This window comes from Lepisosteus platostomus, chromosome 23, assembly GCF_059453375.1.
Source record: "Lepisosteus platostomus isolate fLepPlt1 chromosome 23, fLepPlt1.hap1, whole genome shotgun sequence".
Taxonomy (NCBI): Eukaryota; Metazoa; Chordata; class Actinopteri; order Semionotiformes; family Lepisosteidae; genus Lepisosteus; species Lepisosteus platostomus.
This window is the reverse complement of record NC_142633.1, coordinates 2,617,279-2,631,428: the sequence shown is the minus strand read 5'-3', so window position 1 is coordinate 2,631,428 and position 14,150 is coordinate 2,617,279.

Here is a 14,150-nt window from a genome sequence, read left to right as displayed (position 1 = left end):
AGAAACATGTTTATTTCTGCTGAAAAACACGTTGTGACCCTTTCTGCACACTGGGGTTAACAGCTGAACGTGTGGGCTCTTCTGAGCCTTGCTGTTACATGGGGATTCAAGTGTCTGAAAAAACGCGTTTATTTCGGGCTGAAAAACACGTTTTGAAACGTGTGCTGTTACTGCCCAATAACTTACATGGGGTTGACCAAAATTGCAGAAACATGTTTATTTCTACTGAAAAACACGTTTTGACACTTTCTGCACACTGGGGTTCAGAGCTGAGTGTGTGGGCTCTTCTGAGCCTTGCTGTTACATGGGGATTCAGTTGTCTGAAAAAACGCGTTTATTTCGGGCTGAAAAACACTTTTTGAAAATTGTGCTGTTACTGCCCCATAAGTTAAATGGGGTTGACCAAACTTGCAGAAACATGTTTATTTCTGCTGAAAAACACGTTTTGACACTTTCTGCACACTGGGGTTAAGAGCTGAGTGTGTGGGCTCTTCTGAGCCTTGCAGTTACAGTGGGATTCTGAAGTCTGAAAAAACGCGTTTATTTCGGGCTGAAAAACACGTTTTGAAAAGTGTGTTGTTACTGCCCCATAAGTTAAATGGGGTTGACCAAACTTGCAGAAACATGTTTATTTCTGCTGAAAAACACGTTTTGACACTTTCTGCACACTAGGGTTAAGAGCTGAGTGTGTGGGCTCTTCTGAGCCTTGCAGTTACAGTGGGATTCTGAAGTCTGAAAAAACACGTTTATTTCTTCGGGTTGTAAAACACGTTTTGAAAAGTGTGCTGTTACTGCCCCATAACTTACATGGGGTTGACCAAACTTGCAGAAACATGTTTATTTCTACTGAAAAACACGTTTTGACACTTTCTGCACACTGGGGTTCAGAGCTGAGTGTGTGGGCTCTTCTGAGCCTTGCTGTTACATGGGGATTCAAGTGTCTGAAAAAACGCGTTTATTTCGGGCTGAAAAACACGTTTTGAAAATTTTGCTGTTACTGCCCCATAACTTACATGGGGTTGACCAAACTTGCAGAAACATGTTTATTTCTGCTGAAAAACACGTTTTGACCCTTTCTGCACACTGGGGTTAAGAGCTGAGATTGTGGGCTCTTCTGAGCCTTGCAGTTACAGTGGGATTCTGAAGTCTGAAAAAACGCGTTTATTTCGGGCTGAAAAACACGTTTTGAAAAGTGTGCTGTTACTGCCCCATAACTTACATGGGGTTGACCAAACTTGCAGAAACGTTTATTTCTGCTGAAAAACACGTTTTGACCGTTTCTGCACACTGGGGTTAAGAGCTGAGTGTGTGGGCTGTTCTGTGACTTGCTGTTACAGTGGGATTCTGAAGTCTGAAAAAACGCGTTTATTTCGGGCTGAAAAACACGTTTTGAAAAGTGTGCTGTTACTGCCCCATAAGTTAAATGGGGGTGACCAAACTTGCAGAAACATGTTTATTTCTGCTGAAAAACACGTTTTGACCTTTTCTGCACACTGGGGTTAAGAGCTGAGTGTGTGGGCTCTTCTGAGACTTGCTGTTACATGGGGATTCAGTTGTCTGAAAAAACGCGTTTATTTCGGGCTGAAAAACACGTTTTGAAACATGTGCTGTTACTGCCCCATAACTTACATGGGGTTGACCAAACTTGCAGAAACATGTTTATTTCAACTGAAAAACACGTTTTGACCCTTTCTGCACACTGGGGTTAAGAGCTGAGTGTGTGGGCTCTTCTGAGTTTTGCTGTTACATGGAGATTCAGTTGTCGGAAAAAACGCGTTTTTTTCGGGCTGAAAAACACGTTTTGAAAAGTGTGCTGTTACTGCCCCATAACTTACATGAGGTTGACCAAACTTGCAGAAACATGTTTATTTCTGCTGAAAAACACGTTTTGATACTTTCTGCACACTGGGGTTAAGAGCTGAGTGTGTGGGCTCTTCTGAGCCTTGCAGTTACATTGGGATTCTGAAGACTGAAAAAACACGTTTATTTCGGGCTGAAAAACACGTTTTGAAAAGTGTGCTGTTACTGCCCCATAAGTTAAATGGGGGTGACCAAACTTGCAGAAACATGTTTATTTCTGCTGAAAAACACGTTTTGACACTTTCTGCACACTGGGGTTAAGAGCTGAGTGTGTGGGCTCTTCTGAGCCTTGCAGTTACATTGGGATTCTGAAGACTGAAAAAACGCGTTTATTTCGGGCTGAAAAACACGTTTTGAAAAGTGTGCTGTTACTGCCCCATAAGTTAAATGGGGGTGACCAAACTTGCAGAAACATGTTTATTTCTGCTGAAAAACACGTTTTGACACTTTCTGCACACTGGGGTTAAGAGCTGAGTGTGTGGGCTCTTCTGAGCCTTGCAGTTACAGTGGGATTCTGAAGTCTGAAAATACACGTTTATTTCTTAGGGTTGTAAAACACGTTTTGAAAATTTTGCTGTTACTGCCCCATAACTTACATGGGGTTGACCAAACTTGCAGAAACATGTTTATTTCTGCTGAAAAACACGTTTTGACCCTTTCTGCACACTGGGGTTAAGAGCTGAGATTGTGGGCTCTTCTGAGCCTTGCAGTTACAGTGGGAATCTGAATGCTGAAAAAACGCGTTTATTTCGGGCTGAAAAACACGTTTTGAAAAGTGTGCTGTTACTGCCCCATAACTTACATGGGGTTGACCAAACTTGCAGAAACGTTTATTTCTGCTGAAAAACACGTTTTGACCGTTTCTGCACACTGGGGTTAAGAGCTGAGTGTGTGGGCTGTTCTGTGACTTGCTGTTACAGTGGGATTCTGAAGTCTGAAAAAACGCGTTTATTTCGGGCTGAAAAACACGTTTTGAAAAGTGTGCTGTTACTGCCCCATAAGTTAAATGGGGTGACCAAACTTGCAGAAACATGTTTATTTCTGCTGAAAAACACATTTTGACAACTTCTGCACACTGGGGTTAAGAGCTGAGTGTGTGGGCTCTTCTGAGCCTTGCAGTTACAGTGGGATTCTGAAGTCTGAAAAAACGCGTTTATTTCGGGCTGAAAAACAAGTTTTGAAAAGTGTGCTGTTACTGCCCCATAACTTACATGGGGTTGACCAAACTTGCAGAAACATGTTTATTTCTGCTGAAAAACACGTTGTGACCCTTTCTGCACACTGGGGTTAACAGCTGAACGTGTGGGCTCTTCTGAGCCTTGCTGTTACATGGGGATTCAAGTGTCTGAAAAAACGCGTTTATTTCGGGCTGAAAAACACGTTTTGAAACGTGTGCTGTTACTGCCCAATAACTTACATGGGGTTGACCAAAATTGCAGAAACATGTTTATTTCTACTGAAAAACACGTTTTGACACTTTCTGCACACTGGGGTTCAGAGCTGAGTGTGTGGGCTCTTCTGAGCCTTGCTGTTACATGGGGATTCAGTTGTCTGAAAAAACGCGTTTATTTCGGGCTGAAAAACACTTTTTGAAAATTGTGCTGTTACTGCCCCATAAGTTAAATGGGGTTGACCAAACTTGCAGAAACATGTTTATTTCTGCTGAAAAACACGTTTTGACACTTTCTGCACACTGGGGTTAAGAGCTGAGTGTGTGGGCTCTTCTGAGCCTTGCAGTTACAGTGGGATTCTGAAGTCTGAAAAAACGCGTTTATTTCGGGCTGAAAAACACGTTTTGAAAAGTGTGTTGTTACTGCCCCATAAGTTAAATGGGGTTGACCAAACTTGCAGAAACATGTTTATTTCTGCTGAAAAACACGTTTTGACACTTTCTGCACACTAGGGTTAAGAGCTGAGTGTGTGGGCTCTTCTGAGCCTTGCAGTTACAGTGGGATTCTGAAGTCTGAAAAAACACGTTTATTTCTTCGGGTTGTAAAACACGTTTTGAAAAGTGTGCTGTTACTGCCCCATAACTTACATGGGGTTGACCAAACTTGCAGAAACATGTTTATTTCTACTGAAAAACACGTTTTGACACTTTCTGCACACTGGGGTTCAGAGCTGAGTGTGTGGGCTCTTCTGAGCCTTGCTGTTACATGGGGATTCAAGTGTCTGAAAAAACGCGTTTATTTCGGGCTGAAAAACACGTTTTGAAAATTTTGCTGTTACTGCCCCATAACTTACATGGGGTTGACCAAACTTGCAGAAACATGTTTATTTCTGCTGAAAAACACGTTTTGACCCTTTCTGCACACTGGGGTTAAGAGCTGAGATTGTGGGCTCTTCTGAGCCTTGCAGTTACAGTGGGATTCTGAAGTCTGAAAAAACGCGTTTATTTCGGGCTGAAAAACACGTTTTGAAAAGTGTGCTGTTACTGCCCCATAACTTACATGGGGTTGACCAAACTTGCAGAAACGTTTATTTCTGCTGAAAAACACGTTTTGACCGTTTCTGCACACTGGGGTTAAGAGCTGAGTGTGTGGGCTGTTCTGTGACTTGCTGTTACAGTGGGATTCTGAAGTCTGAAAAAACGCGTTTATTTCGGGCTGAAAAACACGTTTTGAAAAGTGTGCTGTTACTGCCCCATAAGTTAAATGGGGGTGACCAAACTTGCAGAAACATGTTTATTTCTGCTGAAAAACACGTTTTGACCTTTTCTGCACACTGGGGTTAAGAGCTGAGTGTGTGGGCTCTTCTGAGACTTGCTTTTACATGGGGATTCAGTTGTCTGAAAAATCGCGTTTATTTCGGGCTGAAAAACACGTTTTGAAACATGTGCTGTTACTGCCCCATAACTTACATGGGGTTGACCAAACTTGCAGAAACATGTTTATTTCTACTGAAAAACACGTTTTGACACTTTCTGCACACTGGGGTTCAGAGCTGAGTGTGTGGGCTCTTCTGAGCCTTGCTGTTACATGGGGATTCAGTTGTCTGAAAAAACGCGTTTATTTCGGGCTGAAAAACACGTTTTGAAACATGTGCTGTTACTGCCCCATAACTTACATGGGGTTGACCAAACTTGCAGAAACATGTTTATTTCAACTGAAAAACACGTTTTGACCCTTTCTGCACACTGGGGTTAAGAGCTGAGTGTGTGGGCTCTTCTGAGTTTTGCTGTTACATGGAGATTCAGTTGTCTGAAAAAACGCGTTTTTTTCGGGCTGAAAAACACGTTTTGAAAAGTGTGCTGTTACTGCCCCATAACTTACATGAGGTTGACCAAACTTGCAGAAACATGTTTATTTCTGCTGAAAAACACGTTTTGATACTTTCTGCACACTGGGGTTAAGAGCTGAGTGTGTGGGCTCTTCTGAGCCTTGCAGTTACATTGGGATTCTGAAGACTGAAAAAACACGTTTATTTCGGGCTGAAAAACACGTTTTGAAAAGTGTGCTGTTACTGCCCCATAAGTTAAATGGGGGTGACCAAACTTGCAGAAACATGTTTATTTCTGCTGAAAAACACGTTTTGACACTTTCTGCACACTGGGGTTAAGAGCTGAGTGTGTGGGCTCTTCTGAGCCTTGCAGTTACATTGGGATTCTGAAGACTGAAAAAACGCGTTTATTTCGGGCTGAAAAACACGTTTTGAAAAGTGTGCTGTTACTGCCCCATAAGTTAAATGGGGGTGACCAAACTTGCAGAAACATGTTTATTTCTGCTGAAAAACACGTTTTGACACTTTCTGCACACTGGGGTTAAGAGCTGAGTGTGTGGGCTCTTCTGAGCCTTGCAGTTACAGTGGGATTCTGAAGTCTGAAAATACACGTTTATTTCTTAGGGTTGTAAAACACGTTTTGAAAATTTTGCTGTTACTGCCCCATAACTTACATGGGGTTGACCAAACTTGCAGAAACATGTTTATTTCTGCTGAAAAACACGTTTTGACCCTTTCTGCACACTGGGGTTAAGAGCTGAGATTGTGGGCTCTTCTGAGCCTTGCAGTTACAGTGGGATTCTGAAGTCTGAAAAAACGCGTTTATTTCGGGCTGAAAAACACGTTTTGAAAAGTGTGCTGTTACTGCCAAATAACTTACATGGGGTTGACCAAACTTGCAGAAACGTTTATTTCTGCTGAAAAACACGTTTTGACCGTTTCTGCACACTGGGGTTAAGAGCTGAGTGTGTGGGCTGTTCTGTGACTTGCTGTTACAGTGGGATTCTGAAGTCTGAAAAAACGCGTTTATTTCGGGCTGAAAAACACATTTTGAAAAGTGTGCTGTTACTGCCCCATAAGTTAAATGGGGGTGACCAAACTTGCAGAAACATGTTTATTTCTGCTGAAAAACACGTTTTGACACTTTCTGCACACTGGGGTTCAGAGCTGAGTGTGTGGGCTCTTCTGAGCCTTGCTGTTACATGGGGATTCAGTTGTCTGAAAAAACGCGTTTATTTCGGGCTGAAACACACGTTTTGAAAATTGTGCCGCTACTGCCCCATAACTTACATGGAGTTGACCAAACTTGCAGAAACATGTTTATTTCTGCTGAAAAACACGTTTTGACTCTTTCTGCACACTGGGGTTAAGAGCTGAGTGTGTGGGCTCTTCTGAGCCTTGCTGTTACATGGAGATTCAGTTGTCTGAAAAAACGCGTTTATTTCGGGCTGAAAAACACGTTTTGAAAAGTGTGCTGTTACTGCCCCATAACTTACATGGGGTTGACCAAACTTGCAGAAACATGTTTATTTCTGCTGAAAAACACGTTATGACCCTTTCTGCACACTGGGGTTAACAGCTGAACGTGTGGGCTCTTCTGAGCCTTGCTGTTACATGGGGATTCAGTTGTCTGAAAAAACGCGTTTATTTCGGGCTGAAAAACACGTTTTGAAAATTGTGCTGTTACTGCCCCATAACTTACATGGGGTTGACCAAACTTGCAGAAACATGTTTATTTCTGCTGAAAAACACGTTTTGACCGTTTCTGCACACTGGGGTTAAGAGCTGAGTGTGTGGGCTGTTCTGTGACTTGCTGTTACAGTGGGATTCTGAAGTCTGAAAAAACGCGTTTATTTCGGGCTGAAAAACACGTTTTGAAAAGTGTGCTGTTACTGCCCCATAAGTTAAATGGGGGTGACCAAACTTGCAGAAACATGTTTATTTCTGCTGAAAAACACGTTTTGACACTTTCTGCACACTGGGGTTAAGAGCTGAGTGTGTGGGCTCTTCTGAGCCTTGCAGTTACAGTGGGATTCTGAAGACTGAAAAAACGCGTTTATTTCGGGCTGAATAACACGTTTTGAAAAGTGTGCTGTAACTGCCCCATAAGTTAAATGGGGGTGACCAAACTTGCAGAAACATGTTTATTTCTGCTGAAAAACACATTTTGACAACTTCTGCACACTGGGGTTAAGAGCTGAGTGTGTGGGCTCTTCTGAGCCTTGCTGTTACATGGTGATTCAAGTGTCTGAAAAAACGCGTTTATTTCGGGCTGAAAAACACGTTTTGAAACGTGTGCTGTTACTGCCCCATAACTTACATGGGGTTGACCAAACTTGCAGAAACATGTTTATTTCTGCTGAAAAACACGTTGTGACCCTTTCTGCACACTGGGGTTAACAGCTGAACGTGTGGGCTCTTCTGAGCCTTGCTGTTACATGGGGATTCAAGTGTCTGAAAAAACGCGTTTATTTCGGGCTGAAAAACACGTTTTGAAACGTGTGCTGTTACTGCCCAATAACTTACATGGGGTTGACCAAAATTGCAGAAACATGTTTATTTCTACTGAAAAACACGTTTTGACACTTTCTGCACACTGGGGTTCAGAGCTGAGTGTGTGGGCTCTTCTGAGCCTTGCTGTTACATGGGGATTCAGTTGTCTGAAAAAACGCGTTTATTTCGGGCTGAAAAACACTTTTTGAAAATTGTGCTGTTACTGCCCCATAAGTTAAATGGGGTTGACCAAACTTGCAGAAACATGTTTATTTCTGCTGAAAAACACGTTTTGACACTTTCTGCACACTGGGGTTAAGAGCTGAGTGTGTGGGCTCTTCTGAGCCTTGCAGTTACAGTGGGATTCTGAAGTCTGAAAAAACGCGTTTATTTCGGGCTGAAAAACACGTTTTGAAAAGTGTGTTGTTACTGCCCCATAAGTTAAATGGGGTTGACCAAACTTGCAGAAACATGTTTATTTCTGCTGAAAAACACGTTTTGACACTTTCTGCACACTAGGGTTAAGAGCTGAGTGTGTGGGCTCTTCTGAGCCTTGCAGTTACAGTGGGATTCTGAAGTCTGAAAAAACACGTTTATTTCTTCGGGTTGTAAAACACGTTTTGAAAAGTGTGCTGTTACTGCCCCATAACTTACATGGGGTTGACCAAACTTGCAGAAACATGTTTATTTCTACTGAAAAACACGTTTTGACACTTTCTGCACACTGGGGTTCAGAGCTGAGTGTGTGGGCTCTTCTGAGCCTTGCTGTTACATGGGGATTCAAGTGTCTGAAAAAACGCGTTTATTTCGGGCTGAAAAACACGTTTTGAAAATTTTGCTGTTACTGCCCCATAACTTACATGGGGTTGACCAAACTTGCAGAAACATGTTTATTTCTGCTGAAAAACACGTTTTGACCCTTTCTGCACACTGGGGTTAAGAGCTGAGATTGTGGGCTCTTCTGAGCCTTGCAGTTACAGTGGGATTCTGAAGTCTGAAAAAACGCGTTTATTTCGGGCTGAAAAACACGTTTTGAAAAGTGTGCTGTTACTGCCCCATAACTTACATGGGGTTGACCAAACTTGCAGAAACGTTTATTTCTGCTGAAAAACACGTTTTGACCGTTTCTGCACACTGGGGTTAAGAGCTGAGTGTGTGGGCTGTTCTGTGACTTGCAGTTACAGTGGGATTCTGAAGTCTGAAAAAACGCGTTTATTTCGGGCTGAAAAACACGTTTTGAAAAGTGTGCTGTAACTGCCCCATAACTTACATGGGGTTGACCAAACTTGCAGAAACATGTTTATTTCTACTGAAAAACACGTTTTGACACTTTCTGCACACTGGGGTTCAGAGCTGAGTGTGTGGGCTCTTCTGAGCCTTGCTGTTACATGGGGATTCAAGTGTCTGAAAAAACGCGTTTATTTCGGGCTGAAAAACACGTTTTGAAAATTTTGCTGTTACTGCCCCATAACTTACATGGGGTTGACCAAACTTGCAGAAACATGTTTATTTCTGCTGAAAAACACGTTTTGACCCTTTCTGCACACTGGGGTTAAGAGCTGAGATTGTGGGCTCTTCTGAGCCTTGCAGTTACAGTGGGATTCTGAAGTCTGAAAAAACGCGTTTATTTCGGGCTGAAAAACACGTTTTGAAAAGTGTGCTGTTACTGCCCCATAACTTACATGGGGTTGACCAAACTTGCAGAAACGTTTATTTCTGCTGAAAAACACGTTTTGACCGTTTCTGCACACTGGGGTTAAGAGCTGAGTGTGTGGGCTGTTCTGTGACTTGCTGTTACAGTGGGATTCTGAAGTCTGAAAAAACGCGTTTATTTCGGGCTGAAAAACACGTTTTGAAAAGTGTGCTGTTACTGCCCCATAAGTTAAATGGGGGTGACCAAACTTGCAGAAACATGTTTATTTCTGCTGAAAAACACGTTTTGACCTTTTCTGCACACTGGGGTTAAGAGCTGAGTGTGTGGGCTCTTCTGAGACTTGCTGTTACATGGGGATTCAGTTGTCTGAAAAAACGCGTTTATTTCGGGCTGAAAAACACGTTTTGAAACATGTGCTGTTACTGCCCCATAACTTACATGGGGTTGACCAAACTTGCAGAAACATGTTTATTTCAACTGAAAAACACGTTTTGACCCTTTCTGCACACTGGGGTTAAGAGCTGAGTGTGTGGGCTCTTCTGAGTTTTGCTGCTACATGGAGATTCAGTTGTCGGAAAAAACGCGTTTTTTTCGGGCTGAAAAACACGTTTTGAAAAGTGTGCTGTTACTGCCCCATAACTTACATGAGGTTGACCAAACTTGCAGAAACATGTTTATTTCTGCTGAAAAACACGTTTTGATACTTTCTGCACACTGGGGTTAAGAGCTGAGTGTGTGGGCTCTTCTGAGCCTTGCAGTTACATTGGGATTCTGAAGACTGAAAAAACACGTTTATTTCGGGCTGAAAAACACGTTTTGAAAAGTGTGCTGTTACTGCCCCATAAGTTAAATGGGGGTGACCAAACTTGCAGAAACATGTTTATTTCTGCTGAAAAACACGTTTTGACACTTTCTGCACACTGGGGTTAAGAGCTGAGTGTGTGGGCTCTTCTGAGCCTTGCAGTTACATTGGGATTCTGAAGACTGAAAAAACGCGTTTATTTCGGGCTGAAAAACACGTTTTGAAAAGTGTGCTGTTACTGCCCCATAAGTTAAATGGGGGTGACCAAACTTGCAGAAACATGTTTATTTCTGCTGAAAAACACGTTTTGACACTTTCTGCACACTGGGGTTAAGAGCTGAGTGTGTGGGCTCTTCTGAGCCTTGCAGTTACAGTGGGATTCTGAAGTCTGAAAATACACGTTTATTTCTTAGGGTTGTAAAACACGTTTTGAAAATTTTGCTGTTACTGCCCCATAACTTACATGGGGTTGACCAAACTTGCAGAAACATGTTTATTTCTGCTGAAAAACACGTTTTGACCCTTTCTGCACACTGGGGTTAAGAGCTGAGATTGTGGGCTCTTCTGAGCCTTGCAGTTACAGTGGGAATCTGAATGCTGAAAAAACGCGTTTATTTCGGGCTGAAAAACACGTTTTGAAAAGTGTGCTGTTACTGCCCCATAACTTACATGGGGTTGACCAAACTTGCAGAAACGTTTATTTCTGCTGAAAAACACGTTTTGACCGTTTCTGCACACTGGGGTTAAGAGCTGAGTGTGTGGGCTGTTCTGTGACTTGCTGTTACAGTGGGATTCTGAAGTCTGAAAAAACGCGTTTATTTCGGGCTGAAAAACACGTTTTGAAAAGTGTGCTGTTACTGCCCCATAAGTTAAATGGGGTGACCAAACTTGCAGAAACATGTTTATTTCTGCTGAAAAACACATTTTGACAACTTCTGCACACTGGGGTTAAGAGCTGAGTGTGTGGGCTCTTCTGAGCCTTGCAGTTACAGTGGGATTCTGAAGTCTGAAAAAACGCGTTTATTTCGGGCTGAAAAACAAGTTTTGAAAAGTGTGCTGTTACTGCCCCATAACTTACATGGGGTTGACCAAACTTGCAGAAACATGTTTATTTCTACTGAAAAACACGTTTTGACACTTTCTGCACACTGGGGTTCAGAGCTGAGTGTGTGGGCTCTTCTGAGCCTTGCTGTTACATGGGGATTCAAGTGTCTGAAAAAACGCGTTTATTTCGGGCTGAAAAACACGTTTTGAAACATGTGCTGTTACTGCCCCATAACTTACATGGGGTTGACCAAACTTGCAGAAACATGTTTATTTCTGCTGAAAAACACGTTATGACCCTTTCTGCACACTGGGGTTAACAGCTGAACGTGTGGGCTCTTCTGAGCCTTGCTGTTACATGGGGATTCAGTTGTCTGAAAAAACGCGTTTATTTCGGGCTGAAAAACACGTTTTGAAAATTGTGCTGTTACTGCCCCATAACTTACATGGGGTTGACCAAACTTGCAGAAACATGTTTATTTCTGCTGAAAAACACGTTTTGACCGTTTCTGCACACTGGGGTTAAGAGCTGAGTGTGTGGGCTGTTCTGTGACTTGCTGTTACAGTGGGATTCTGAAGTCTGAAAAAACGCGTTTATTTCGGGCTGAAAAACACGTTTTGAAAAGTGTGCTGTTACTGCCCCATAAGTTAAATGGGGGTGACCAAACTTGCAGAAACATGTTTATTTCTGCTGAAAAACACGTTTTGACACTTTCTGCACACTGGGGTTAAGAGCTGAGTGTGTGGGCTCTTCTGAGCCTTGCAGTTACAGTGGGATTCTGAAGACTGAAAAAACGCGTTTATTTCGGGCTGAATAACACGTTTTGAAAAGTGTGCTGTAACTGCCCCATAAGTTAAATGGGGGTGACCAAACTTGCAGAAACATGTTTATTTCTGCTGAAAAACACATTTTGACAACTTCTGCACACTGGGGTTAAGAGCTGAGTGTGTGGGCTCTTCTGAGCCTTGCTGTTACATGGTGATTCAAGTGTCTGAAAAAACGCGTTTATTTCGGGCTGAAAAACACGTTTTGAAACGTGTGCTGTTACTGCCCCATAACTTACATGGGGTTGACCAAACTTGCAGAAACATGTTTATTTCTGCTGAAAAACACGTTGTGACCCTTTCTGCACACTGGGGTTAACAGCTGAACGTGTGGGCTCTTCTGAGCCTTGCTGTTACATGGGGATTCAAGTGTCTGAAAAAACGCGTTTATTTCGGGCTGAAAAACACGTTTTGAAACGTGTGCTGTTACTGCCCAATAACTTACATGGGGTTGACCAAAATTGCAGAAACATGTTTATTTCTACTGAAAAACACGTTTTGACACTTTCTGCACACTGGGGTTCAGAGCTGAGTGTGTGGGCTCTTCTGAGCCTTGCTGTTACATGGGGATTCAGTTGTCTGAAAAAACGCGTTTATTTCGGGCTGAAAAACACTTTTTGAAAATTGTGCTGTTACTGCCCCATAAGTTAAATGGGGTTGACCAAACTTGCAGAAACATGTTTATTTCTGCTGAAAAACACGTTTTGACACTTTCTGCACACTGGGGTTAAGAGCTGAGTGTGTGGGCTCTTCTGAGCCTTGCAGTTACAGTGGGATTCTGAAGTCTGAAAAAACGCGTTTATTTCGGGCTGAAAAACACGTTTTGAAAAGTGTGTTGTTACTGCCCCATAAGTTAAATGGGGTTGACCAAACTTGCAGAAACATGTTTATTTCTGCTGAAAAACACGTTTTGACACTTTCTGCACACTAGGGTTAAGAGCTGAGTGTGTGGGCTCTTCTGAGCCTTGCAGTTACAGTGGGATTCTGAAGTCTGAAAAAACACGTTTATTTCTTCGGGTTGTAAAACACGTTTTGAAAAGTGTGCTGTTACTGCCCCATAACTTACATGGGGTTGACCAAACTTGCAGAAACATGTTTATTTCTACTGAAAAACACGTTTTGACACTTTCTGCACACTGGGGTTCAGAGCTGAGTGTGTGGGCTCTTCTGAGCCTTGCTGTTACATGGGGATTCAAGTGTCTGAAAAAACGCGTTTATTTCGGGCTGAAAAACACGTTTTGAAAATTTTGCTGTTACTGCCCCATAACTTACATGGGGTTGACCAAACTTGCAGAAACATGTTTATTTCTGCTGAAAAACACGTTTTGACCCTTTCTGCACACTGGGGTTAAGAGCTGAGATTGTGGGCTCTTCTGAGCCTTGCAGTTACAGTGGGATTCTGAAGTCTGAAAAAACGCGTTTATTTCGGGCTGAAAAACACGTTTTGAAAAGTGTGCTGTTACTGCCCCATAACTTACATGGGGTTGACCAAACTTGCAGAAACGTTTATTTCTGCTGAAAAACACGTTTTGACCGTTTCTGCACACTGGGGTTAAGAGCTGAGTGTGTGGGCTGTTCTGTGACTTGCTGTTACAGTGGGATTCTGAAGTCTGAAAAAACGCGTTTATTTCGGGCTGAAAAACACGTTTTGAAAAGTGTGCTGTTACTGCCCCATAAGTTAAATGGGGGTGACCAAACTTGCAGAAACATGTTTATTTCTGCTGAAAAACACGTTTTGACCTTTTCTGCACACTGGGGTTAAGAGCTGAGTGTGTGGGCTCTTCTGAGACTTGCTGTTACATGGGGATTCAGTTGTCTGAAAAAACGCGTTTATTTCGGGCTGAAAAACACGTTTTGAAACATGTGCTGTTACTGCCCCATAACTTACATGGGGTTGACCAAACTTGCAGAAACATGTTTATTTCAACTGAAAAACACGTTTTGACCCTTTCTGCACACTGGGGTTAAGAGCTGAGTGTGTGGGCTCTTCTGAGTTTTGCTGCTACATGGAGATTCAGTTGTCGGAAAAAACGCGTTTTTTTCGGGCTGAAAAACACGTTTTGAAAAGTGTGCTGTTACTGCCCCATAACTTACATGAGGTTGACCAAACTTGCAGAAACATGTTTATTTCTGCTGAAAAACACGTTTTGATACTTTCTGCACACTGGGGTTAAGAGCTGAGTGTGTGGGCTCTTCTGAGCCTTGCAGTTACATTGGGATTCTGAAGACTGAAAAAACACGTTTATTTCGGGC